This window comes from Cheilinus undulatus, linkage group 21 (assembly GCF_018320785.1).
Source record: "Cheilinus undulatus linkage group 21, ASM1832078v1, whole genome shotgun sequence".
NCBI lineage: Eukaryota > Metazoa > Chordata > Actinopteri > Labriformes > Labridae > Cheilinus > Cheilinus undulatus.
In genome coordinates this window covers 13,499,496-13,523,729 of record NC_054885.1, presented here as the reverse complement: position 1 = coordinate 13,523,729, position 24,234 = coordinate 13,499,496, and the positions used below count along the sequence as shown (strand labels likewise).

Below are 24,234 nucleotides of genomic sequence, written 5' to 3'. Positions count from 1 at the left end.
TGTAGTGTGACGACCCATCCAAGACACCCCATAACCATGACTCAACAAAACAAGAATGTTAGATTTTTTTCTTGCTTGGTCATCTGGTTCAACACCCTGACCTGATGTCAACAACGTAAATTCTGACGCCTACCAATAGGAGAGCATTTGCTCTTAAATTTGCATCATCATTTGCTAGAATGAGATTAAACAAGCACCTTCTTTTTCTACCTCTGGGGGTTCACGTTTGAGGCTCATCGGTTGCAGACTTCTACAATGGGGCGACCTCATCCATAGGGCTGGAAATGACGTACATTACCCAAACCAGAATCGGAAGTACATTTTTTGCTCGATGTCAAAGATGATAAACCAAGGAAGACCAAAGAGGTTTAGGGTTAGGCACCCGAACCCTAACGTTAGGGTTTGGGGAGGGGGACATAATCAGAATAACCATAAACAAAATAAAAACCCAACAAGGGTTAGTACGTCACTTCCTGCCCCATGGCCAAGGTCACACTAATGTAGAGGTCTGCAACAGATGAACCAAAAAATGCCCACTATCGAGGCCTGCAGCTAGATGCCTCTCAGAATTTTATCCAGTTTATACCTTAAGTTGTATTTGATGGAGAGCCAATCCATATTGTCCTCCTCTTGATACATCGGGAGAATTTCATAATTGCTTTTTTTTTTGTTTTTTTCCTTTTTGTTCTTGTGAGTTTACTCGCCAGCAGTTGAAAAAATAACATCCACACCTTTAGGACACAGTAAAAGGTGGGTGTGGGGAACAAGCCCGGCCTATGGTACTGTCTGGGAGGGTAGTAGGTTTGAGTGTGATATTAACCCCTTAGAAAGCCTGTTGTATCATATTTGATACATACTTTTATGATACCCCTATCTAATCAATATGATCAATAAATTGCTAGAAAACTTATGAATACAATCTGATAAATGAAAAAAATACCCTCAAGTGGATTATAAGTCACCAAAAACACCTAATGCATCACATGAGATACACAAAATATATATATATGTTAAATTTTATGGAAATTTGGATTTTTTTGGATTTCAGTAGAAAGTTAAATTGTCGTTTCAGTCCCAGGCTTTAAGGGGTTAATGTTGCCACTCTGTGTCCATTAAGAAATATTTTCTTGACCTCTTTATGAATAAAAATCAAGATTTCATAAAAATAAACTGTCACTTCTGTCGATTCTTCACTGCAAGAAACTATCTAGTATGGTAAATCAATCCAGGGCTAAATTATTTAGCCAAATATTATGTTCCACATGCAGTTACTTAAACATTTTGGCCTGATGCGTAATTCAACACCTTGGAAATTTTAAACATACTAAACGCATACTTAAAGCTACATAGACAAAGCAGCCACACACGCACAGACACACAAAGATAAATCCTTCTCTTGAAAGTAAGAGACAGATTACATAAAGGCTAAAGACAACAGATGAAGATTAACCAGCGATATGTAGCGTTGCATGCCACTTAAGGTCTCAGAAACTGAGGTGGAGCGTTTAGGCAGGGGTCAAGGGAAGGGTTTGAGATGAAAAAAATGTTTTCGTAAACATGTTAATGTGAGGGAGATAAAGTCAGAGCTAAGAAGACGACAGCTGTTACTCTGCACCGACCAGCACGGAGGAGCAGAATGACATCAGACACAAATCAGCGCTCCCGCTCTCTTGACTGAGATAACTCTCGCTGGACCTCCTTGGATATAATGCTCAGGGAGCATTAAACAACGAGTGAGCGCAGGGGTCTGAGGGTTTATCATCAAGCGTAAGACTTATGAGCAGGTGTGCTGGACAGTCGAGCGTGAGCGAAATCACACGGGCATGAAACATATGGCCACATAATGTGTACGTGTGCACTGCTGACGATTTATGGATTCACTGACAGGACCATGTGTTTTTGTGTCGGTGCAGATCCTGTTGGAGCGTAATGGATAACCAAGAGCTGCCGTTCATCAGGCGGCTGTGGAAATCAGTATGGATTTAAGCACTGAGATCACAGGATTGTAAGGAAGTGGTTCAATTTGGAGAGTGTTCCCAGAAATGGACACAGGCAACACGGTAGCACTGTGCAACAAAGCAAAAAAATTTCATTGTCAACCAATGCCTTTATTCAAGAAACCAGTTTGAGCATTACAAAAGACTCTAAGATTTCAGATTTTCTGTCTGTCCATTCAAGGCAATCTTGTGAACAGGATATCTCAAGACCCCTTTAAAGAGTCATCTTCAAGCTCTGCACGAAAGTCTGACTAAAGGGAAAATTTGTTAGATTTTGTAGATCAAAGGGAAAAGTTTGAGGTCATCAGTCCTCATGTTTAGTACTTTCTTATCAAAATTAATCTACATGACACCACAAGGGATCTTCAAAGTTTGGACAGATGTCCACCCTGACACAAGGGAGAACTGATATGATTTTGGAGGTCAAGGGTCAATGAAATCAGGCCTCATGTTTTTCCCTCTCTTTTGGACATGATAATTCAAGGATACCTTGGGGGACGTTGTTTAAACTTTGAACAACATGATATCTCAACACTTGGAGGAATTTTCTTCAAACTTTGCAAAAATGTCCCCTCTGACTCAATGACAAACTGATTAGATTTCGAAGTTCAAAGGTCATTGGGACTCATTGTCGTCCACTGCTTGTAAACCAGATAACTCAAGAACCCTTTGAGGGACTTTCTTCAAACTTTATGCAAACATCCACTCTGACTCAAGGATGGGCACCGGTGTAGCTCAGTGGGTAGAGCAAGCGCCCATAAGTCCTCAACCCACTGGTTGTGGGATCCTGTCAAATAAAAGCAAAATGGGCCAAAAGTAATCTTTCAATAAAAAGGACAAACTAACTACAATAAAGAAGTCAAAGGTCATCTGGCCTCATACACAAACCTTCCTTCTAAACGACATATCACAAGTACACTTTGAGGGATTTTCTCCAAACCCTGGCACAAATGTCCACGTTGACTCAAGGATGTACCCATTACATTCTGGAGGTTATAGGTCAATGTCAGTGGGCCTCATGTTAATCCATTGCACATGTATCTGATATCTCACAACACTTTCTTCAACCCCTTGCACAAATATTTCAACCAATTAAACAATCACACCTTAGTCGTAACCTGACACGCCAGATAGATTTGTTTCGCACATCCATCTGGTAAACCTTCCTTAGACAGCGTTTGGGAAAGGGCAGAGCCTTTGAAAAGAAAAAAAAAAAACTCAGAGGGTGATTGGATGAACGTTCTGTCCGTCACATCTTAACAGGGCCAATTAGAGTTAGAAAACACGTGACGTAGCCACTACTGCTACCTAGAAGTAAACTGCATAATGCGAACCATGGCGACTGTAGACGTCAGTACATGATTTTTGTCGTTTTTTAAAAGAAAACGACTCAAAGCTGTTTGTTCTTCCTGTAACAAAGAAATGTCATCAAGTTCTGATAAAACATGTGCTTTTGCAGCATCCACGCTAATGTCTCCCGCCATAATTGCACCGGCCTCTTCTCACTGCTTGCTTACGTCCCGACTCTGCCGCGCCCAAAAGTACTGCCCCTCGACACTGATTGGTCCTGTCACTTTTTTTATCCTGGCCCAAATGGTTCAGATGGGAGCTTTGCAAGATGGATTTGCCAGTAAGAAACACAGAAACGGGCGAATCCATCTGCTTTGCAAGGTTACCCTAGCCATTCTTCTTGATCTAACACTGTATTCTCATTGGCCAGCATTGTTTACCTCAAGTAGCCAAATAACCACCACTCAGATGATCTTCTTTAATTTCACCACAGATTTAAGCATTTCCTTATTGACACAAGCAAGTCGTCTCTACTCAATGACTGTATTTCACTCTGAGTATTCATTCATCTTCTTTGCCAAGCAATTATTTCCAAATGTTTGTGTGCCACCTACGTCTGCCAACTGCTGTTCAATTGGCCTCTTGGGCTTCTGAATTGAAGTAAACTTTATTATTTGAATGAGAACACTTTTTGGTAGGTAATTACAGAAAATACATTTTTAAGTCCATACACTTGAAGTATTTTTTTCATTACTGTTGAGCCCTTCTTGCTCTTAGAGAGAAAGCTGTTTATTTGAAAGTAAAATTGTAGTTTTGCGTTATCATGCATAGGCTAAGGTTTGTCAAACCTTGTGATTCTGTTAGGAAATTGAGACTTCAGTTCATTGTGAGCTGAATAATGCATGTGAACTCACTGTGTCATCCTGTGTTTTTAAAACAAGCACAGGACTGCTTGTCCCCACTGTGCAACTGAGCAGAAACACTGTTAGAACAGACTTGAGGATGAATCATCCAAATCTCAGTCCATTCAGTGCAGAGAGAGGAACGATGTCTAATGGATTCTTAGTGTCTTTGTGGAAAAGCCGTCATCTTTCTCCTATCCAAAAACTCTTGGATTACATGAAGGCTTGTCCTGACAGTTTCAAAGGGCATTTTATCCTAATAGTATGGCTATTTATTTCTGAGTGGAACAATGGAGTTCCACATAAAAAGCATAAAATATGACTCATGAATTTAATATTGTGCGATTGCATTCATTCATTATAAACTTTGTTTAATAATTTATGTCGGGAGTCTCCCAACTACAGTCCAGTGGGCCTGTGGTCCATCTTTAATTGGCCTGCAGCAAACAGTAAAAATTAAAATTGAATATGGCCTGGATTAGAACACATCTAAGCTTGATAAGTTTACCACAGTGAAAGGACCACTCAACTGCCCACCAAGTACATTGTGCTAAGGATCTTTAAGCATCAATACTCCTGTGAAGTTTTGCAGTTTGCTCTTGTTTTGTGTCTGAATTTGTAGATGAGCTGTCAGAGTGTCTCATCTCTGCTGCATTAAGGGTTGCTCTCATCCTGACCAGGGGTGGAACCAGTGGTAGCAAGGGCTGACCAGGCCCCCCCTTGAAATCTGATATGTCACCCCAAACTCCTAACAGTGATTGGACTTTAGCCTTGTTAGCCATAGGCTGTGATGCAGGCTGATTTGTTTTGCTTTTTAAGTCTGGACACCCTTGGTTTCAGTTTTCATCTCTGATACACGTCTATACTCTTTTACATTATCACATTAAGAAATAAAGTATAATCAGATGGCTACTAATTCTGGGTAATGAAGACCCCTTATCTAATATTTTGAATATGCACGTTCCTAGCTTGAGCTTTGCAGACTGGCATTTCTCAGCGCCAAGGAAGAATCCTTGAATGGCAGTTTTTGAGGGATACTACATCATTGACTGTCATCGAAAGACTGTTCCACTGTCAAGGATCCTCAAAATTCTTTGAATAGAGAATTTTTATCATTCCAATGATTTAGTCACCCACACTTGCTAGCCTGTTCCAAACATAGGTGAAAACAGTTGCCAGGGAGGACTCTCGACTCGCCACTGTGGGACCCAACTCGGACCCAACTGTAGGATCTTTCCTACAGAGGAACTTTGAGAAGAACCCTGTACTTGCCAAAGGAAGTGAAACACAAGCCCTCTGCGACTGCCATCATACTTAAAACACCATTGTTCAGCTGGTACTCTATCAATGATCAAATTCACTAAAACCTGGCCCCCACTAAGAGATTTTGATAATGTTAACCGATTCTGAAATATCTGAGAGACTATAGTCAGTGGAGAGAATCATTCTGACCAAAACAGCCCACCACACACAACAGATTTCATCCAAGAACAACCAGAGTCCAAACTATTTAAAATGGAAATCTTAAGAAATTTGTCCCAGTCCAACATGGCAGGCAACAGGCAGGAAGAAGGATCAGGCCTAATTATTTCCCCTTGTTTCTAAGTGACCCCTTGCCACTCAACAGTTACCCTAACTGTGGAGAATGCTTCAGGAACATTTGATGGGCCATTACTTCACCCCTCCCCTCCAATCCAACAAGAATCGGGACACTACCCCTAACTAATAAAGCAAAGGGGCAGGGCTAAATGATAGGGGGTGTATTGGGACTAAGCTTTGGTGATAGTTTCTGGACCACTTTTACCAAGAATAGCCAAAGAAATGTTAAAATATACGAGAGATTAAGTCATGGATATGGCATAAACCTTGCCAGTACATGTTAGAGTAAAAATTTAAATGCCAGTATTAATGTAATTCTTCCTTCCCTTCCTAATAGGGGATTGTTTTGTTTAACTTGATACCACAGGCTGCATGCTTGGCTGCCATTGGATTCTTCCTACATCAGGCTATTGCAGTGTAACTTAAGATGTTTAATATTTGTCATTTTCAAGCCAACTGGACCACTCTGAGCACACTACACAGCACAGAGAAATCTGGCAAGATAATCTTAAAAACCATCAAAAAAAACAGGACTCTCAAGCCTAAATCTGCCACTGTTTCTTTTTGCGTCCATCCCATTTTAGATTATAGAGGATATGAGCTGGACTATCAGGCTGTTAGAATGCTTTCCATCTGCAGTTTTTGGAGGTTACAGTTGAGTTTGGAAGCCCACACAGTCTGGCGTGTCTATACAGAGGATCTGAAAAAAAACAAACTCAATACTGTTACATAAATGTTTCCAAATGTACTGTATATAATATTGTATATGTAAGAATTTAGGATGTATTTTTCTAAACAATGCCTACTTGTTTTTCATAAGTTATGTACTGCAGTGTACTACAAATAAATAGAAAACACTCGGAGGCTTTCTACTGTAGATAGCCACACGAATAGTGCATGAAGAAAGGAACTATAAAAGGGTCCAACTAGTACCAATTTGGCGCATTATGATATTTATAGTAACGGGGGAGTTCATTGTTGACAAGATTATCTCTCAGTTCCAATGGTTGGTGTGCAAATCTGACTAACAAAGAGTGTGTTTTTTTCTCTCTCTCTTTACTTGACTCAACCCTGCAGCATCACAGGGGGGGTTTCAGAAGAGTAGCAGCAAAATGAACAAAAGAAGAGAAAATGGGCAGATGAAGTAAAGGTAATGCCGGGAGGGAGGAGGGGGAGTAGATTGAGAAAGAGACTCAGACGTCCAAAACGAAAGGGAGAGTGGAAGAGACAGAGCATCCCCCCTGCCAAATCAGATTGGGGCAGTTGGTCGTCACACAAAGGCTACCGTTTGTTGGCACCACAGAAGTAAATGATGTTTGGCAGGCGCATCCATAATACTGGTCCACACACAAACACACACTTAAAAGTAGACTCATGTCTCCAAAGGCACAAAACTTTAGTAGTGTCTATTTAAGTATTTATTTGGAGTCTATAATGACATTCTTATTGGTCATTTTAACATACTGCCCCATAAACCACTTCCTTTTGATATGATCTCCAAGAGAGGAAGCTGAAATGCTTATTGTTTTGTATTTCATAGATGTAAGGTGTCTGTTACTTTATTTTACTTCTTCTCCATTAATGAAAAATGTAATTTAATACAGAAAATCAAGATAGACTTTAGGCCATATATTTCAAGGTAAAACTAGAATGGCCATCTGAGGCGGCAGACCCACGCCTAAGCAGCGCCACCGAGGAACTCACGCTCCCATTGATTATTATGGTGTTCAAAATTTCGAAGTTTGAGAAAAACCAAATTGGTGCGCGGAGCATCACCAAAATCTAATGGATTCTTCCCTGTCACTCCCCCAATATTCCCTGAAAGTTTGGTGGAGATCCAACTTGCCGCTCTCGAGTTATCTTGTACACATACAAACAAACAAACAAACACGCAAAGATACGGTACCCTTTACATAACCCCCCTGACGATTTCATCAGCGTGGGTAATGACAACAGTCAAGTCATTAGCCACAGCTAGACATTCGACCACTTCATAGAGAGCTGAGTATAGCATTAGCAGGCAAGGGGGGTTGCAGTGTGCTTTCCAAAAGAAATTAAATTAAAATGATTTCAACAGTGTATTTTATTATCCATTACTGTAAAAAGTATCCTCGAAATGAGTTCAATTTAAAATAAAACCATAGTTACAGAGTGAGATTTCTGCTTTAATGTAAGTTATGTGTCCAAAATCTTCCTAAAATATATTTGTGCACGATGCTTTGTGCAACACTGTACACTTTCACCGTCTCCAGGGATGGTGGGGGTCCCCAGTACCTGCCACTGTTATTTTGGGGGTTACAGGCTGAAAAGTTTGGAGACCCCAGGCTTATTCAATAGTACTGAAACACTACCAAATTGTATTTTTTGGCCACTTTCAAGCTTGCTGTGATTCTTGCTAATAGGGGCTGTAGGCTAACAAATATTAGCGTTGGCAATATTAGAAACTCAAGAGTTACATTAGCAAAGCTTGCATAACAAAGGCAAGTCATTAAGACTTTTTTTTTATTGTGTTGTATGTAGCCCAGTCAAATAGTGATCAGAAGTTCATTTTTCCCCTTTTATCTATCCTACTGCTAATTTAGTAAGCAGGAGAATTTGTATAAATATTAGCCTTAGCAATATTGAAAAATAGGCTTTTGTTAGCTTTTAACAATATCAAACAGTAGCCTTATACTTGTTTTGCCATTTCCTAGCATAAAGTAGCATCTTTAGTAAGTTGCTGAATACTTTTAAGTGTTACATATTTACCGTATTTTCCGGACTATAAGTCGCACTTTTTTTCACAGTTTGACTGGTCCTGCGACTTATAGTCAGGTGCGACTTACATATCAAAATATATATAATTTAACATGTTTTTTAATGTTAATTCATACTGACTGACATGCACAAGGAGTAAACATTACCGTCTACAGCCGCGAGAGGGCGCTCTAGGCTTGTGACAACCATGGTGACAACAATATGCTGTATGCTATATGCTCCTGTACCACTGAAAAAATGAATGAAAATGGTAATCGAGCCACAGAAAGAAAGTTTAGAGTGAGTGAGAAACTTGTAAGGGACTGGCAAAAAGCAGAGGTTACTTTTATTGCAATGAAGAAAACAAAGAAAGCTAATCGCGGGCTGTAAGGAAGATGGCCAGGGCTGGAGGGATGAGTACACAGATGGGTGCTTGAACAATGTGCTGCTGGGAGAGGCTTGTCAGCAGTGCAGTTAAGTCTCCACGCCCTGGTAGTTGCCAAGGAGAGGAATATAAATGACTTTGCAGGCGGGCCTTCTTGGTGTTACCGCTTCACGCAACGCAACCGCCTCTCTATCAGAGCACGGACAACGGTGTGTCAGTTTCTAAATAAATGCGACTTATAGTCCAGTGCGACTTATATTTGTTTGTTTTTTTTCTCTTCATGACGCATTTTTTGACTGATGCGACTTATACTCCGGAGCGACTTATAGTCCGGAAAATATGGTAGTTTTATTTCAAAAAGAAAGGGTTATTTCAGCAAGGGCATTAATCTCAAGATAGCAGAAAATGTGTACATTCCTGATTTTATTGTTTTTCACAATATACTGACAATATCTGGTTTTGACATCTAGTTTTAGCTTGTAATAGTTAATAGTGTTCCAGCACTATAAAATTGCATATTCACCTACAAATGCACCACTTCCCTTAGCTAAGTGATGGATTTATAGGTAGCATAACCAAAGACAGCTATCTAAAATTTCTTAATGTATTGTTGTATGTAGCACAACCCAACAGTAGCCATATATTTGTTTTTGCCACTTTTTAGTTAATTGTATTCTAATAAATATTAGCATAAGCATAATTCAATCTTGCAAACTGCTTGCTAGGAGTTGAATTTGAAGCTGGCATTATGTTAGTAAGTTATTCGTAGGTGACTTTTCTGCTAGTACAATACCACTAAATATCAATATTTGTTTTTGCCACTTTTTAATATAGAGTTAAATTTGATAAAAGAGGCTAACACTAAAATTAGCTGTAATCTAATTGTCGCAATATGTTGGTTTAAGATTCAATCTGGTCCCTGGTCTCTACTTGTTCCTGGTCCTTGCAATGTCTTTTAAATGCTGTTTATCAAAAAATAAAGTGAAATGATAATGGTTTGTCACTTGTAAATTCATAAGACTTCCATTGGATCACAGCAGCATTAACATTACACGCTTGAGCTTCTTATCCTGAGCATGACATCAGAGGAAAATAGCAGCTTGAAGATGAATGAAATAAAATAATGGTGTCTTTTCTCTCATTTTTGTGTTTAAGTGTATGTGGTTATATTTTTAAAACCTAGAGCACAATCTAAATCCACACAAACTCACCCACCAGCTGTAAAATCTCCTCTGGTAAACACTTACAACAATAACCCCATTTAGCTTCCCCCGCTGCAAAGCTCAGGCCTACGTTTCTGCTCGGCACACAACTTGCTTTCACATGCATCAATAATTCAACCACATTATCTTTACATGATGATTAATATGATTGCATTTACCACTGCAGTCACATTCTTTCTTCCTTCTATCTTCCTAAATGGCATTAAAATTACATTAACATACTGAACACACTCTATGGATATGATTTATTTACACAGTCAGAGCCAGAATGGTTGAAACCGAAGATGATAAGTGTATGTTTTACTCAGCTACAGCCCAGAGGATGCATGTGTGAATGTGTATACATATACTTTCTGGTTTATGCAGGACTAGCGTGAATATTGTATGTTTTTTTCCCCATCTGACATCTTCTTCTCCATACATTCATTCAGCTATTTCCACAATTCAACCATACTCCAGCCCTTCCTTTTATCTTCAGTCTCCTTTCATCAACCTACATGTCCTCCCATCCTAGTGTCTGTCTTATTGACCAGCTCTATATCAATACAACAATCTATGTACATCTATATGGTCACTAGTGTTCTAGTAATGGTGTAGAGAGGTTTACAACATCAAAGAATGGATGGAAACACAACAACAGAGGCAAATCTACTCCAGTAGTGTAGCCATCCTACTTTATAAGCTTTGAAACACATCACTTCCAATGCAAAAAACGGACTACAAATTTGTGTTTTGGAAAGAGAGATGATCCTGAGGATAAAAATGATCTACACGCAACATCGATTTGTACAATTTGACAGCTTTTGTTAAATTTGTGTTTCTTTAGGAGAAGAGATGTATCTCCAGAAAAGCAGCTACACCATGTCGGCATTCATTTATTTGGACAGGCATCAAGGCTGCTGCACTGTTTCCAAGCATTTAACATCTATGTCCTCATGTTTTATCACTTCAGTGGTGTGCAAGGCCTTGTGTTTGTCATTGAAGTCTCAATAGAGAAATCACTTCTACTTTTCTCATCAAGCTGATTTTCTTTTGGCTGAAACTGAGAAAAAGCCTCCAGAAAGGCTCTGAAAACTTACAGGTGCATAAGTTCACCATATAATATACATATATAATATACATGAACGCGATACGTGTTCTGCCTAGCCATTAAATCAACAGGGACTGTAGTGACATTGTATTCAACAACATGTACTTTAATATGGAGTTGCCCCCCCTTTTGCAGCTATAACAGCCCACACTCTACTTGGAGGTCTTTGAAGATTTTGGAGTGTTTCTGTGGGAATTTGTGCCCATTCATTCAGTGGAGCATTTATGAGGTCAGACACTGATGTTAAACGAGAAGGCCTGGCTCAAAATCTTCTTTCCAGTTCATCCCAAAGGTACCGATGGAGGTTGAGGTCAGGACTCTGTAGGGCCAGTCAATCTCTTCCACACCAAACTCATCAAACTATGTCTTTGTAGTCCTTGCTTTGTGCACTGAGGCACAGTCATTTTGGAAATGAAATGGGCCTTTCCCCAACTGTTGCCACAAAGTTGGAAGCATAGCATTGCCCAAAATGTTTTTACTGGAGATAAGAGGCCTAGCCCAAACCCTGAAAAACTAAACCATACTGTTTTACATCCTCTACAGCGCTCTCGTAGAAGACAAAAGTACATCAACTTCATTTCAAGACAAACATGCTTTATTCACAATCTTGGGCCAATATGATTGCAAACAGCTGTTAAGGCCTTTGTGTACTGAGTCAGTTATTTTTCTTACTAATTTTTCTTATGTTAAAAAAGAAAATCAAGCTCATGTTGTTCTAATCATGTTTGCAAACAGATGCCGAAGCTTTCATCTAGCATTATTTTTTTCAGAACAGGTTCAGTTTTTTGCGAATTTTCGCACCAGTCCAATTCATTTAAATGGGTGATTGATAATTCCGATCAGTGCCCGCTGCTTTCATCTCACTCGCTCACCACTTCTCCTCTTTCTCCCTCTTGCAGTGAACCTTCACTTTAAACTCCGTGACTTATCCGCGTGTTATGTGGATATCGTCCATGGGAATATAACAGATAAAGGCACAAGTCTGTAGCCAACTCACAGGTTATCACAGAGACGGAAATATAAAGTTAATCTCCATCTCTCCAACTTGGCTCAGCAATATGACACGTGAGCCGGTGCTGTATGACGCTGTCAGGATGGCTGGATCCAGTGTGATTTTAAAGAAGCGACAGAGTAAGAGGAAACATGAAACAATTTGCCAAAGTCTACGAATTTTCGATGGGAAGGCATATAAAAATGCAACGGACTCAGTTTGCAAGGTTTGAGTGTGTGACGTCTTTTTTACAGATCAGAGAAAAACGCATAAAGAAATAACAGATCCGGTGTGTAAAGACCTTTAGGGTTAGAGTTGGGTATCAACTGTTTTTTTCTGATACCGGTGCTAAATCAATACTTTTTAAACGGTGCCTAAACAGTGCCTTAAGCAATATCTTTTAGATTAAGCTGGAGAATGAAAGCTATGTGGGCATTGTAAATGATTCCCAAACAAATCTTTGTAAGATGCCAGTTGAACATGTGAGAAGAAAAGGAAGCTGGTGTAACCATCCATCTATTTTCTACACCGCTTATCCCATTTGGGTCATAGGGGCTGAAACCTATCCCAGCTGTCATCGAGCGAAAGGCAGGGTGCACGGTAGACTGATCGCCAGTCTATTGCAGGGCTAAACCGGTGCAACTTAATACATAAATCTCAGAAATTCCATAATGTATGTCTTGCTTTTCATATGGAGTGGCAGGGAGTCGCACTTGGGAGGCAGGGTATTGAAATGCAGTATCAATATCTGTGTTGTAATTTTGCCCAGTAGGTATTGGATGTGTTGGTACCAGCGCAATGTCCAGATTCAACACTCATCCCTCGTTGGGGTAGGGCTTAGTAGTCAATGATATACAGTTTTTAATTTAATACAACGTTATCATTATCAACATAACTATGCAATAAAGGTAAATGTAGAAAGAAGGTCCCTGTACAGTTTGAAAGCTCTAAAAGTTGTCATCAGCAATAAATTATCTCAACAGGCTCTGGCTGTGTAGTACCTTTGAAAAAATGTGAACACAGTCCTATACCTCAATAACCTTTCAAAGTAGATGGATTCGCCTGTTTCCGTGTTTCTCACTGGCGAATCCATCTTGCAAAGCACCCATACGAACAGATTGGGCCCTGTAAGAAAGTAAGAGGATGTATTCCAGGTGCGGCGGAGTCGTGACGTTAGCAAGCAGCAACAAGAGATCAGTGCATGGTGGAAGAGATTAGCGTAAATGCAGCTGTAGCGTCAGTTTTATCAGAACTTGACAACATTTCTTTGTTTAAAGAAGAAGAAGAGCATTGAGTTCCTTTCTTTTTTCAAAAATGACAAAAATCACGTATTGACATGTCTACAGTTGGCATTGTTTTGCGTTATGCGATTCTCTATGGAGTTTACTCCTTGGTAGCAGTGCACACCTACGACGTCACATGTTTTGTTGCTCTGATTGGCCCATAAAGATGTGATGGACAGAAGGCTCTGCCCTTTCCCAAACACTGTCTATGGGAGGTTTACCAGATGGATGTGTGAATCTGACAAGCCAGATCTGGCTTGTCAGGTTAATTCCTCTATGCTCAAATAACATTTTTTCGAATCAAATGCTTTTACTTATGACTGTTAAAGTAACTGGTAGGCTTGGTTTCCCAATTAAAATGCTGGTATTAGGGTTATTGTGAAATGATGACGGAGGATTGAATGAGGGACTTTCTTTGCAGTACCAGAGCCATCTAAAGTGAAAAGTTAGTGTTGCACTACATACCGTCAGGATTCAAGATTTACGTGTTTACTTCAGCCTTCAAACTTGAACATGTCTGCCTCTTGTTGCCTGTTTCTAGATCTGTTCTCTCTGGGAACGCTGAGACCAGTGATCTGCATCTTAACTACTTAACCAAGAGCACACCCTCCTCTCTCAATGCTTCACGAGGTTCAGGCTTCCTTTTTTGTTTTGTTCTCTTTGTTGGTTCAACAGTTTGTGTGTCATGTGGGGGTTTTGTCTGTCTAGTTATGCAGATTCTAAATTAAGCTTCTTCATTTATTCATCCGACCCAAACATCCCCCTTCACCAAAAGTCTTATTTTTTTCCTCAGCTTATTTCTTTCCCCAAGTTCAGTATCTTTCCTTTCTTTTGAAAGAGTCTCATTTGAAAATGAGATACTGTCATTTTGAAGATGCAAAGACGCAGAAACTGTATGAATACAAATGTGCTGCAGAGGTTGGGAACTTTCTACAGACTTTAGAATACAAAGTGACAACGATGTTTAGAGGGATCAAGATTCATCATGGGATGTCAAGGATTCAGCGACATCAAGATATCACCAACTCCAGTTCAGACTCTTTATTCGTGACTTGCCGAACTTTGGGAGAGTGCCCTTCAAAGTACCATTCCCCGTCCTTTGTCACCTCGTTCCGCTCTCCTTTTTTCTCCCAGCCGTTCAATCTCTCTCCCTCGCTTTCATTCTCTCTCTCTCTCTCTCTCTCTCTCTCTCTCTCTCCCAGGCCCCAGCCATCTGCTCTGTGTGCCCTGACGTGTGCATGAGCACCCATGAGAAGCCCAGTGGAAGTAATCGTCTGTTACCACTCAGGCTTCAACATGTTGTCTGCCCACTGCACATACCTCTTTAGCTCCCTGCAAACCCATGGTGCTATGATGTGTGTGTAAGAGAGGCGCACACACACAATGAAAGAAGGGAGGCCACAAGCATTCTCATTATATAATGGCTGTGAACAGTCTCTCTCTATGCAACTGATGCCTAATGCGTACCTATGCCTTCCTTCTTCATGTGAATGTTCAACTTAGTCTCTTTGCTAGCTTATTTTCACTTTTTTTGCGCTAATTGCATCAGTCTCTTTCTACTTTATTAGCATGCAGGAGGCCTGTATTAGACTGCTGTCTCTCTCTCTCTTTTCTGAATTTCAATTTGCTTTATTGTAATAACATGCAAATACATTCTTGTTGCTAAAGCACACACAGAGGAAAAAAAGTGGAAAGAAAAATAGGAAGTAGAGAGATTGTTTTGTGGCAGCAAGAAGCAAACTGAACAGCTAGTCCTGTGGTGTGTTTGTTCTTCGCCACCTTTGAGGGGATAGAGTGCTCACTTTAACCCTTTTACATTTTTTTAGAAGTTTTCTCTGACTGAGTGAACAAAGGCGTAATAGTGCTGTACACAAAACTCCTGAAAATGTCCTGAAATTTTCAGGGTGCACTGCTGTTGTGAAAGAAACATTCCTTCCAGCTCCCTACACAATATGGACAAAGGTTTTTGGCCACAACTGTTAAGTATTGAATTCAGGTGTTTTGTTCAGACCCATTGCCACGGGTGTATAAAATCAAGTACTTAACCATGCAGTCTAAATTTGCAAACATTTGAATGGGTCGTTCTGAAAAGCTCAGTGACTTCAAGCACGACACTGTAATGGATGCCACCTTTGCAATAAGACAGTTTGTTACATTTCATCCCTGTTGGATATTCCACAGTCAACTGTGAGTGATTTTATTAGTGGAAGCATTTAGGAACAACAGGACCTCAGACACAAAGCGGAAGACCACGTAAAATCACAGAACAGGGTCAACAAGCCTGGCCAAGCAGCTGCATGCAAGCTTCATATCACCAAGTCCAATGCCAATTGTTAGACGGAGTGGTGTAAAGCAAACTGACACTGTACTTTCGAGTAACAAATCACGTTTCTATGTTTGGCAGTCAGATGGGTGAGTCTGGGTTTGGTGGTCACCAGGAGAATGTTGCCTGACTGTATTGTGCCAACTGTGAAGTTTGGGGGAAGAGGGATAATGGTAGGGGACTGTTTTCAGGGTTTGGGCCAGACCCCTTATCACCAATGAAGAGCAATCTTAATGCTTCAGCATACCAAGACATTTTGGATGATGCTATGCTTCCGACTTTGTAGCAACAGTTTGGGGAAAGCCCTTTCCTACTCCAACATGACCGTGCCCCAGTGCACAAGGCAGGGACTATAAAGACATGGTTTGTTGAGTTTGGTGTATACATCCCATTGTGTACTTTTGGGATGATCTGGAAAGGAGATTGCGAGTTAGGCCTTCTTGTCCAACATCCATTTCTGACCTTATAAATGCTCGACAGAATGAATGGGCACAAATCCCACACCAAAACACTCCACTTGTGGAAAGCCCTCCAAGAAGAGTGGAAGGTTTTGTCCACATCCATCTGGGCAACACCCCGTAAACGGTATTTGGGTAGGGTCGCCTCTATGCTATTTGAAATCTGCTGGAATACGTAGTGGCACAGACCTGAGCGACTGGATTTGGCACAACTTTTTAACCACTTCTTTAACTCATTAGGGGATGTTTCAGGGTGAATCATTTCACATCCAATTAAACACATTTGTTAGTCCTTAAGTTGTGCAAATGTAATTGTATCAACCTCAGAGCAGACTAAGCCATCACGCCACCTGAAATCTCTAAGGGGGGTCCCAGACCTCAGGTTGGGAAACAAGGTCCTAGGTCAACAAAGAGCTTAAACCATGCTGTTCCCAAGAGATACTGTCCATGCTATCAGGTCACCGTTGTTTACGTTGGATTAAAGAACTGTGGCACCAAGGCAGTAGTTACCAAGAACAGCTAAAGGGGCTGATAGTGTTTTGGAGTACAGATGGAGCATTTGACCAGGATTGTGGATGTCAACTGATAAAAAAATAGTTTCAAATAGTTTAACTCTCATACTTCTCATTCTCTTTCCACTATTTTCCTCCCTGTCTGACAGGGGCACGTGTAAACAAGCAACTCATGAAGATTTGGAAATCTAGAAACTTTCAGGGTTTTCCTTTTTCTTAATACTGACAGACACATCAGTCTCTCATACACATAAAGGAAGAGGATGATGGAGTTTGTGTGTTTATGTCCCACGACTGTTGATGGCCATGTACAGGACCATGATAAAGGATTTGTCCCATTCATGATCTCGTATTTTTTTGCATATTTGTCACACTAAAATGTTTCAGATCATCAAACAAATGTTAATATCACAAAATAATCATGATCAACCACGTTTTTGGGAAACAGGTTGATTACTATCAGACCTGTTGGAAATCACTTAAATAGAACCTTTTAGACTAAGTGAAGTAGGCTAAAAGATCTCAAAGAAAATGATGATCTCAAGAAATTCAAGTACAGATGAGAAACAAAGTCACTGAAAACAGTTACAAAGCCTTTTCTAAGGCTTTAGGACTCCAGCAAATTAATTTGAGAGCCATTTTCTACAAATGGAGAAAACTTGGAACAGTAAGGAACCTTCCCAGGAGTGGCCAGCCTACCAAAATCACTCCAGTAGCGCATCGCCGACACATCCAGGAGGTCACAAAAGTACCAAGAACAACATCTAAAGACCTGCAGGCCTCCCTTGACTCAGTTAAGGTCGGTGGTCACGATTGAACAATATGAAAGAGACTGGGAAAAAATGGCATCCATGGGAGAGTTCAAAGGCCACTGCTTAGCAAAATGAACACAAAGGTTCATCCCACATTTGACTAAAAAATCATCTTCAAGATCACCAAGACTTTTGAGAAAATACTCCATGGACTGATGAGGCAAAAGATGAACTTTTTGAAAGTTGGTGCCCCGTTACATCACAGCATTTCGTCAAAAAAAAAAAACAAAAAAAAAAACAACATCAAACCAACAGTCAAACATGGTGGTGGTAGCGTGATGGTCTGGGGCTGCTTGAATTCTGCTCTCCCATAAAATCCGGAGGAATTTCTGGCCATCAGTTTGTTGCCTCAAGCTCAAGCGCACTTGGGTTATGCAGTAGGACAATGACCCAAAACACGCCAGCGAGTCCACCTATGAATGGCTTAAAATAACCCAAAAAATGAAGGTTTGGACGTGGCTTCGTCAAGTCCAATTTTAAAATGAATTAAGATGCTGTGGCATGATTTTAAACATGCCATTCATGCTGGAAAACCCTCCAATAGAAATAGAATAAGTCTGCAAAGAAGAGTGGGATGAAATTCCTCCACAGGGATGCAAAAGAGTCATTACCAGTTACAGAAAAATGCTTGCTTGCAGTTGTTGTGCCAAGAGTGGCAAAACCAGTTATTAGGTTTAGGGGGCAATTACAATATTTTTTGATGATCTGAAACATTTTAGAGTGACAAATACACAAAAATAATAAATCCAGAAGGGGCTAAATATTGTTTCACAGCACTGTGTGCAATGAAACTACTTTGTTTTCTATTCGCCATTCTCTCATGTCAAACTCTGTCGTGTCTTCATCCATTTCCATGTCAGTCCTTTTACGTCATGTCCTGCCCCAGTGAAAGTCTCCTGCTGTGAAGCACGTGTGAACAAGCAACTCAGTTTTTCGTTGACTTGTCAAGTTTCCCTGATAGTGTGTTTAGCTAAATAAAGGTAAAATCAAGCATGCCATTGTCTTCCTGGTTTGAAAAATCCCAGTCTTCCACTCTTATTCCTTCACAGTTTCTTCCTACACCCCTCTCTCTTCCCTCTGCCACCGGTGTATAATTGGTGATAATGAATGCAATCTTTCTAACAAACTATAATCTGACAGAGACAAACACACACACACCAGCGGAAAGAAAAAGCAGGAGAACAATAAGGCAGAATGGTTATTGTTTACGGCAGGGCCTCAATCTGCATGTGGGGAGGTATGGTGGGTTAATTCATTATTTCCTTTAGCTGTCATAAAAATATGGATTGCCCTTCCATGGGGCTGCAGCTGGCGCTTTTTACATACAGAGAGAGGAGAAGGGGAGGAGGGGGGGTTCTCTGTGATAGGAGAACTGCGCTTCAACAACGTGACTGAATCCCGAAAACAGGAGAGGAGAGGGAGTCAGGGGAGTGGGGGGGTGAGGGGAGATGTAAATTCATTTGGATCTCCCGATTATGTTCAATGGAGGCAGCACAATACAAGTGCGACCCCTACTGGTGCAATCTCAGTCTGCCTTCCTCCACTCATGGCCAAGACGCTCTCTACATAGTGGTAGATTTTGGGGGGGGGGGTAAAGCTTGTGTCGACTTTCTGTCGTGTTTGTGTAAAGACTAGGGGGCAGAATTTGGCTGAAATGGCGCTAAATATTCCCCAAAATAGCCCCTTTTTCCCTCAAAGATCCCCTTTACGCAGCGCTGACTGTTCGTCCTGGATTGGGATGGAGGAGAAGAAGAGTGGGAAGTTGTACCAACCAGTGGCGCGAGCAAATCCCCGCATTGTGTTATCAAACCACATGGACAAAGCTGCAAATTGCACGCGCTTCTTTTACTTAAGTCGCGTGTGCTCTGTGCATTTTTGGATATCGGCTTCAAGCGTCCGATAATGGAGGCAGGGGTGCTTTTATCTAAATACCAAAGCAGGCATTCATTTGAATTCTATCTGTGTAGTCATTTTATGGGTTTGTTTGGATTTATTGCAATCGAGTATGTGTGATCAGAACAATTTGGCTGGGTCAGAGATGTTAGTGGTGCGCTTTGAGGCAGCCTGCGCTGCGCTCACTGCGCCAGCCCTCTCATCTAAATTATGAAAAAATTCTCATACTTGACGTAAAAGCTGACAGGAGAGAATTTAATCGTGTTTGGTTTCGTCTCATACCGCTTCTTGAGTGTCGTTTAAACCCCCTTTGGTCGCGTTTTAGGGGCTTACTCGCACAGTGTAGTGTGGGTGCCGCACTTTGGATAAGGGACTCCAGTGGGTACAACCCAGCGATCAAGAGAGAGAGAGGGGGGCAGGAGGCAAGAGTCACCGCAGGAGCATCATAATTAAAATTAAGAGAAAACAATACTTACAGCATCTCCCTTCCACAGAGCTCCAAAACAGTGGTGCGAGATGACATTGCAACAGTCCCCTCTCTCCTCGGAGAAACCATGCAGCCTCTGATGGGGATCACACTCACAAACACTGCACACCAGGACGGAGGGGGAGAGAAATATCACCGAATCTCTGGCGATGAATTATTCCCACCGTGTCCGAAGGAGAGAAAAAAAAATCAGAATGAAATCCCCTCGTTTTGGCACTTCACACGCGCACAGCTGTGAATACAAAAAAATCACTGTTGTTGTAATCCAATCTTCATTGTGTGTGCGCCTGCTGCTGCTGCTTTTCCACTGCAATCTCTGCTGGCCCCGCGCATTGTGGGGGGCTCAACCTGCCTCTGTATGATTACAGCTCCCGGTATCCCGTTATTCCTGTCCCGGGCGAGGAGAGGAAGAGGCAGGTGAGCAGCCGCCGGACGCACACATTAGACGCACACGCACGTTGACTACTACAGTAGAAGCTCCGGCAGCCCTGCGAGCCGTGCATGGGACCCAACGTCTCTCCCTCTCTCTCTCTCTCTCTCTCTCGCTCGCTCTTCTCTCCCTCGTCGTGCACGTGAACGTGTGCGCGTGCGTGCGATTTCGTGGTTGCTCTCTGTGTATGCCTGCGCGCTTCTGCAGAGGCACGGGCAGCTGGATAGACGGACTGGCGGTCCGTCGGTCTGTCGCTCCCTCACCCTCGCTCTGCGCTAAAGCTCCTCCAGGAAGTAGCTCTGTCACAGAGACTGTCACAGGCAGAGTTTGGCTAAATAACAGATGAGTCAGGCAACAATGTTAACCCCCATTCTTCAGACATTTCCCCGTTTCTGTTCTCATCTCTGTCAAGATTACTCATTTTGCCAGCTTCTCTTCCATTCATGACTTTTGGGATTTCCAGACGTCAATTCAGCCTGAAAACTGGGGCACAGCACAGCAGATAAATGGGAAATAAACAAATACAGCAGCAGTTGGTGCAAAGAAACATGTACACTCTGGTTAAAAGGCTCAAAAATCAATAGCGTTTGGAAGCGACATGGACATGTTCCCTGGTGTTATGGTTTAGATAGAGACCATGTTTACTGACGACTTTTAGCCAAAAGGGAAGTCTTGAGTAAGGCCGCATTTTCACCTGTTACGTAGTTTATTTTCACAATATAATATAAATGAATAAATTAAGTACAAGTGGACTCTTCAAAATCACTTTTTAACTAGTCTACAACAACCACTGACGCAGTCGGTGGTGAGTCTCCAGTTAACATGGTCACTATTTAATCCGTAACATCAGGAAACACCTTGTAAACTACATAAGTCACGTACGCAAAACTCAAAGAAAGACTTTTCAAAAGTGTTTCGTATGACTTATGAAGTCGACACACGCTTTAAAAACGATGTTAGTGTACAAGTTGTTGTGGTACCTGCAAGTTTTCACTGTTTTCCTCATCGTTGTCAATTACAGTTTTAGCTAACATTTTAAGCTAGCGATTTTTTTCTTCCTTATTGGGGGACTTCTAAGCAACGTTAAAGGTGCGTAGCGCCACCTACTGTTTCAGAGGTTGGTGACTCACCTTATTAAGTCCTGTCCTGATTGATGTTTAATATTTTTTCCTTTATTTATGTGATATAATTATACACGTCTCTATTTGATTACTTTTTCTGAATATTGCAGCACCTGTTGCTACAGATAGTCTCCCCTTTCAATAGTGTAGTGAAGTGATGGGTTGTTCATGAACGAGCCAGCTCAGAAAGCCGACTCTTTTACGTGAAGAGTCGTTTGAGAACCATTTTATATATTTTGTATGTCTGTGTTTTATGTTATTGGTTTGGAGGGAGGTTTTCTTCACACCACCCCACCACAGGCACACCATACATTAAGGGCTCATGCTTTATGGTGTATTTTATATCAAGTGTGTAATACAGTTCAGTCAGTGAGCAGATTTCATCTGTCTGGGAAGAGAGTATATATCTAACAATAGTTACATGATATTTACATCAGGATATTTAAAATACATAATTGGAGTAAAACACCAGCACAAATATCAACCATAGGCTATGCCATGATTGCCAAATTTGGCAGGTTAAGTGAAGGTATAGTGGTACCAAAAGAGCTCACTCTTGCTGATCTGAGACAAAAGACCCTGATCACTAAAAAGAGCCAAAATTCCCATTACTTGTATGGAGTAAATCCACATACCATATCTTTCAAAAATAACAATGCCTGTTTTCAGGTGGCACAGATATTATTCTAAAAGGAGGGCTCCATTTTTCACACCCATGGCCCACTTTGGGAACCAGTGGGTTAATCCATCCATACATCCATACATCTGTCTATTGGTTAATCCATCCACATATCCATTCATCCAACCATCCATTGATTAACCCATTTATCTATTCATTCATCAGTTCATTTATCTATCTAAAAACACTTATAGATGTATTCATCTATCAATCTATTGGTAAATCAGTCCATCCCTTATTCATCCATTCACCATCCGTCAAACTAAAAATCCACCCATCACCCATCCATCAATCAATCCATCAATTCATTTTCCATCCAGAAATGGATCAATTGATCTATCAGTCATTCAATTATCAATCCATTTATTTATTTATTCATCCATTGTTGTATCAATCCAAAAAACCATCCATCCTTCATCCATTCATTTATTGATTTCCATCATCTATCCATCCATTCATTGGTAAATAAATCCAGCCATCGTCTATTTTTCGATCCATCCACTCATTGGTAAATCCATCTATTCATCATCCAACTATCCATCCATCAGCCATCCATTGGTAAATCCATCCATCCATCATCCAACCATCTGTCCATCAACCATCCATTGGTAAATCCATCCATCCATCATCCAACCATCCATCCATCAACCATCCATTGGTATATCCATCCATCCATCATCCAACCATCCATCCATCAATCATTCATTGGTATATCCAACCATCCATCCATCAACCATCCATTGGTATATCCATCCATCCATCATCCAACCATTTGTACATCAACCATCCATTGGTAAATCCATCCATCCATCATCCAACCATCCGTCCATCAACCATCCATTGGTAAATCCAGCCATCCATCATCCAACCATCCGTCCATCAACCTTCCGTTGGTAAATCCATCCATCCATCATCCAACCATCCATCCATCAACCATCAATTGGTTAATCCATCAATCCATCATCCAACCATCCATCCATCAACTATTTCATTCATCCATAAGTTAATAAATCCTTACATCCATCATCATCTTCATCAATTGATTAATCAGTCAATCAGTCTATTCATGCATCCATCAATTCATTTATTCCATCGATTGATCCGTCTATTCATCTATCCATCTCTGTTTCTGCATCATTTAGCATCTCTGTTTCTGCATGACTTGGAAGCTGACATGTGAATTTCTTCTTCCCTTTCCCTTCTTTCAGTGTCTCCCTGCAGAAGTGGAGAGAGAGGCAGAGAGTTGAGAAGAGAGAGCTAGAGTGTGTGTGTGTGTGTGTGTGTGTGTGTGTGTGTGTGTCGGGGGGGGGGGGGGGGGTTGTTAAATGCAGTTATACAGCCTTCACAAATGGGTATATAGTCACAAGTCACACCTGACTGAGCAAACGACTGGAGAGGCTCAAAGACGGCAGAGTGTGCACATGAGAGTGTGTGTGGGTACTGGACACTCACTCTGTTGCAGTGTGTGGATGTTCTATATAACTCTGTGCTATTCTTGTGCCTACAGCTTTAAAAACGTGATTTTAGGATTCATTGCAGAGTGGTGATGCACCAAGCAGCCACACTTTGAGTTTGTGCAAGTAAACAAGCAAATTTCGTCTTACACTGACCCTGTTACTGCACCAGAGAGGACTGTATGATTCCTACAGTCCCAGGCTGCATCCACTAGCAAATAAGACAGCAAACCTGCAAGTAGCAAGGATGAAAAATGTCACAGAAGGCCATTGTGACATTGGAAATACCATAAGGTACAGCAAGGTTCGCAGGAGCTCATTATTGAGTGTCATATACATATGAAAGCATGTCAGTGCAGCGACATTAAGGTGATACTATTAGAGATTAGATTACATTGAAGAGCCATAAAGTCATATATTCTGAAGATTAAGCAGTCCTGGTCATATATATAGGATCACTTAAAGGATATTAAAAATAAGATTAGAAACACTTCATGTATTTTAAACGCTCCAGTACAAAAAGTCAGAGGAGCATGATTGAAATTAAAATACCTCAGGGATTTCAGATG

General features: G+C 41.0%; 1 protein-coding gene across 1 annotated transcript in view; it reads right to left on the bottom strand.

The window, feature by feature from the left end:
• The window catches only part of grin2aa (glutamate receptor, ionotropic, N-methyl D-aspartate 2A, a), a 275,736-nt gene extending 254,186 nt beyond the window's left edge, over nt 1-21,550 (bottom strand). Inside the window, exons 1-2 of the mRNA XM_041778235.1 lie at nt 21,542-21,550; nt 19,971-20,124 (exon numbers count right to left, since the gene is read on the bottom strand). The gene's annotated coding sequence lies outside the window, so the exon portion shown is untranslated. The remainder of the gene's footprint in view (nt 1-19,970; nt 20,125-21,541) is intronic.
• Nucleotides 21,551-24,234: the final 2,684 nt, after the last annotated feature.